Here is a 5,698-nt window from a genome sequence, read left to right as displayed (position 1 = left end):
ATGTTCAATTCTCAGTGCCTAACTTGTCAGCAGGTGAAGATTGAGCACCAGAGACCTGCTGGGACATTGTTATCTTTGCCGATTCCTCAGTGGAAGTGGGAGTATATTACGATGGATTTTGTGAATGGTCTTCCCAGGACGCAGAAAGGTTATAATTCCATTTGGGTCATTGTTGATCGGTTGACCAAGTCAGCGCACTTTCTCCCAGTCAAGACGACGTACTCCATGAATCAGTATGCCGAGGATTACATAGCAGAGATTGTTAGACTTCACGGTGTCCTTGTGTCGATCGTGTCTGATCGTGACCCTAGATTTACCTCAGAGTTTTAGAAGAGTTTGCACAGAGCTATGGGATCACGGTTAGCGTTCAGTACAGCTTATCACCCTCAGAGCGACGGTCAGTCAGAGAGAGTCATTCAGATTCTTGAGGACATGCTCAGAGCTTGTACTATTGATTATTCTGGTAGTTGGGATTCTAAATTGCCTCTTGTGGAGTTCACGTACAACAATAGCTACCACGCGACGATTGGGATGGCACCGTACGAGGCACTTTACGGCAGGAGGTGTAGATCTCCCTTGTTTTGGGATGAGGTTGGTGAGAGGAAGATGTTGGGACCAGAGTTGGTCCAACAGACTGCTGATGTTGTTGCTGTGATCCGTGAGAGGATGAAGACTGCGCAATCAAGACAGAAGAGCTATGCAGATGTTCGACGTAGAACTTTGCAGTTTGAGGTTGGCGATCACGTGTTTCTGAAGATAGCACCTCTCAAGGGTGTGATGCGATTTGGCAAGAAGGGTAAGTTGAGTCCGAGGTTTATTGGTCCCTTTGAGATCTTGGACAGAGTTGGTGATCGAGCCTACAGGTTAGCCCCACCGCCAGATCTTGACAGAGTCCATAATGTTTTTCACGTATCGATGCTCAGGAAGTATATTGCGAATCCTTCCCATGTTCTTCACCACGAGCCATTGGACTTGATGCCGAATTTGACGTACCAAGAGATTCCGGTCCAGATTTTGGATCGCAAAGTTAGAGTATTGAGGAACAAAGAAATCGGCATCGTTAAAGTCCTTTGGAGGAACCATTTGATCGAAGAGGCTACGTGGGAATCAGAGGATGAGATGAGAGAGAAGTATCCTGAGTTGTTCGTGCAGTGACGTCAATTTTGAGAACGAAATTCCTCTAAAGAGGGGAGATTGTAATAGCCGAGCCCGGTGTACGGTACGGTTTAAGTTTTGTATGTTTATTGGGTTATTTGATTAGATGTTTAGAGTTGTGTTTATGGGCCATAGTATTGTTGGTTATTATTGTCTTGAGGTGAAGTTGTTGTTGGTTGTTCGTTTCAGCGTTTCGGATCGATTTTGGTAGCATGGTTTTGTTTGTTGGCCGTAGCCATAGTGCACCCGCGCTCATAGTAGGAGTGCCCCCGCGGTGTACTATTCATGATTTTAGAGTTGGAGGACCGTAGCCACACCGCACCCGCGGTGGTGTTGAGACCGCACCCGCGTTGGTGACCGCACCCGCGGTACTTGCAGCGCCACACCCGCGGTGATAGTGTTCTAGGAGTTGGTGGTTTGGCCGAAGGCATAGCGCACCCGCGGTGCTTGTGGCAGCGCACCCGCGGTCATGTAATAATTGAGGTATGGCCGAGATTTAAGTGAGTTGTTGGCTTTACCTTCCTCATTTCCCCCTTCTCCATTTCGACTTTTCTCTCTAAGCTTAGGGTTTTCTTCCATTTCTTTTGCTTCCTATCTTCAATCCAAGCTTCTAGTTGGCGATTCGACTTGTGATCGAAGTTCTCCTTGGTGCTAGGAAGCTTAGGTAAGCTTTTGGTTGTGTTATCTCTTGATTTTGGAGAAGAGATGTTTTGGGTGTGTTGTATTTGTTGGTTTAATGGATTATTTGGCATGAGTTCTTGGATGTTGAGTTGATGTTGGTGTTATTAATGGATTTTGTTGTAGGTGGTGTACCAAGAGCTTAGATTGAGGTGTTCTTGTGGTTTGTAAGTGGAATTTCATCCCTTGTGCTCACATGATTATATATGTATTGTGTTTCAAAGGTTTTATTGTGATATTCCCTTCCATTTGATCCATAGTATGTATTAATTCAATTGTTATATTTATTGGAGGAATTTGATGTCTCAATTGTTCAAAGGGACTACAAAGAGTATAGTCTTCAAAGTTATTGATTAAATGCCAAGAAAGAGTTTAAATGTTTTATGGATTGATTGATACATAGTCAGAGATTGCATGCAATTAGTTGATCAACGCCCATAGGCTTTTATCCCTCAGAGTTGTCGATTTATATCGATTGGGATACGAGCACCACAGACAGAGTTACTATTGATATCAATCCATACCAGAGTAAAGAGAAATACCATCTTATTGCTATGCTATTTCTATGATATTTATTTCAGAGTTGATGGTATTTATGTTTTAAAGCCATGTTTTACAGAGTATGCTGTGTTCATTGCTATGTAAGAGTTCCACTTGCTGAGTTTTGTACTCATTTCAGTTATTTTCATGTGATGCAGCTAAGAGTGACGTGCCAAGACAGTGATCGTGGATCGGGGTCATATGCATACAAAGTTGGAAGGATGACATTTTTGGACATGATCATAGAAATGATGTTTTGTATTTTGTTATATCATTTGAATGATCATGTATTTATTTTGATGTAAAGATTTTAATGAAATGTATTTTGAAACTCCTTCCATTTGAAAGAAAATTTTAAATTCCGCTGTATTTTTAATTGTAACGGGTCAGGGTGTCACAACAATAGCTATCAGCTTATCAGATGGGTAGTGAGATAGTTTTAGTCAGGACAGTATATAGTGAATACTACAGATTTCAAATTCTTTTGAAGAAATTCGAAGGAAGATGAAGATAGTTTAGAAAGAACAGATGTCATAAACCAACATCGGATGATGATGATTGATATTTGAGGTCGAGGATTGAATATGTCCTAGATCGAGAGCAGCAGATTTAATGATGGTTGGCTGTATTGAATCATTATAGACTATGGAGTGGTTTATACGGATGTTGTGTAACCCACATGGCAAGATTGATTTTGTCAGAATTAAATTGAGAAGTATTATGATCATATACTTCATGAAGTCTTATTCCAGATTTGAAATCAGAAATTGATACAAGAAAGAGATTTCAGAATGGATTCAGTAAGATGAGAGTTTTGATTTAAAACTCTGTATACATTTCTTTTGATATATCTGAATTGATTACTTGCGAGTTCGAGGACGAACTCAGATTTAAGAGGGGGAGAAATGTAAGGCCCAAGAAATTAATCCGGTTAATCTGAAAAGATTTGGAAATAATTATTATAATCATAGATGATAATTGATATGATTATAGACAGAACGGATCAGACTGGGAGAACCGAGAGAAAATTTGATATGAATTATAAGAAGAGTTCCCGCGCACATGCGCGACATGTATCAGCGCACATGCGCGAAAATTACAGAAGCATCGGCGCACATGCGCGAGATAAGGCGTGCATATGCGCGACCCGTCCAGAAGGATCGGCGCATATGCGCGAATTAAATGGCGCATATGCGCGTGTTGGGTGCATATGCGCGACTTAAATGGCGCATATGCGCGAGTTAGCAAAATGCTGGTGTGAGCTACCGACGCATATGCGCGACATTGTTGGCGCATATGCGCGAAACGTGCAGAATATACACGATGCCACTTGCCTTGCATGCACGAGATGGATGTATATATATATATATAAGCAAGCGAATAACCTTCAGATTTCAGAAGAAATCGAGACTTGGGGGAAGAATTTCAGCTCGTGACCTTAGAAATTAATTTGCGAGAAATCCGTCCGTCTGATTTTGAATCCGACTCCAGTACTGTGTTCCTATCAACGCAGGCTATAACTGGACGTAAGTTTTGTTACGTTTAGACAAGATTTGAATTTATGATATTGTCAGAATTGAATATGAATCATATATGATGTTTCTGCTACCGTAGACATTATAGAATTGAAGTCAGATTAAAAAACAGACCGTTTCTGTAATTGTTATGATTTTTGGAAAGATATTGACTGAGATTCTATATCAGAATTGTGTTAGCATTCAGAGTATGAATTATATTAACAATGATTATGAAGTCCAGTATTATATTTGTGATATTCAGATTGACGGGGTTATTCAGATTGTATTATTAGGCCGTCGAAACATCAGTTGATTTAGATTAATCAGATTTCGATATGATTCAGATTGTATTGTGATAGCGATGACGTGAATTGAATTGTATCTTGTTCAGACATTTATCAGATTATATACTGAATTGAGTATTGATCAGAACAGATTGTATATTGAGTTATGTACTGATACAGCGTATTCGATATTATCATTTCAGATTCGAGATGGACAGATTTGAATACAGGTCATCGTCATCATCAGACAGGGACGACAAAGGTATAATTCATGTGATATTCGGGAAGATACAACTCAAATAGATCCCATTTGAGTTTCCCAATAAAATCACATACTTGAATTATTGTTGTTTATTTTATGATATGATTATGCTTTGTTTACAGATTGTTATTCATGGCATTTGAGATAGGAAAGTTTGACAGAAACAGTCAGACTTCTAGACGTTCGGTGTATCGTTACATAGGAGCAGACACCGTCCTATTGTAGATTATTCGATACAGATCAAACCGAAGTCTAGGAATAAGACGTACCGTCACCCCGATTGGAGAGTAGGTGACAGATCGTCTTATTCACCCCGGGATCCCTAGAGTTATAGTTGAGTCGAGTCTAGACATGATTTGACTAGAACTGCATGTGTTAGAGATGTGGTTTCATAGACTATGGAACCCATGTTTATTGCTTTCAGTCATGATAGCATGTGTTTATGATTTGATTTAAATTGCATGTTTATCTGAATTGAGTTGCATGCTTATTTTGAGTAGATTTCATAGATTATGAAATCTATTACTTTGAATATATTCATGATAGCATGTTTTATGATTTAGAGTGTTTATATACATGCTTACCATGTTTTATACTGGGATTTAATCTCACCGGAGTTATCCGGCTGTTGTCTTGTTTTGTATGTGTGCATGACAACAGGTGGGGCTGGATCAAGGTCAAGATGAGAAAGAGGCTGGACTAGATAGCGTGGTGATTCCGGACTTACTGTAGATTTGGTTTTATTACTAGAACTTAGTAGTTGAACCTTAGATTAGTTAAAAGACTGTTGTATCTTTATACTGAATTGTAGTTTTATACAGATATGTTTATTATTTAGATGTCATTACCTTCCGCACTTTTATTTTAAAAAGAAAAATTTTTAGACCCTGTTTTGTCTTAATTGATAATTAAATCCCAAAGATGATTAAGAAGAAGATCAGCGTCCGGGTCCCCACATGTTTACAATCTGTCTCAAATACCAATCCAGAAGGACATCAATTTTCAATCAAATTTTAAATACCAATCGTCGATAAGGATAAAGAACATACCTTTCGACTCAGTGCATCAACTAATGTATTTGACTTTCTCGGATAGTACTTGATTTCACAATCAAATTCTTTAAGCAAATCAAGCCATCTTCGTTGTCTCATATTCAATTCAGACTGTGAAAATAGATATTTCAGACTCTTGTGATCAGAATAAATCTCAAACTTCTCACCGTATATATAGTGTCGCCAAATCTTCAAAGCAAACACAATCCG

This window comes from Primulina eburnea, chromosome 17 (genome assembly GCF_022965805.1).
Source record: "Primulina eburnea isolate SZY01 chromosome 17, ASM2296580v1, whole genome shotgun sequence".
NCBI lineage: Eukaryota > Viridiplantae > Streptophyta > Magnoliopsida > Lamiales > Gesneriaceae > Primulina > Primulina eburnea.
Note: the sequence above shows the minus strand (reverse complement) of the source record.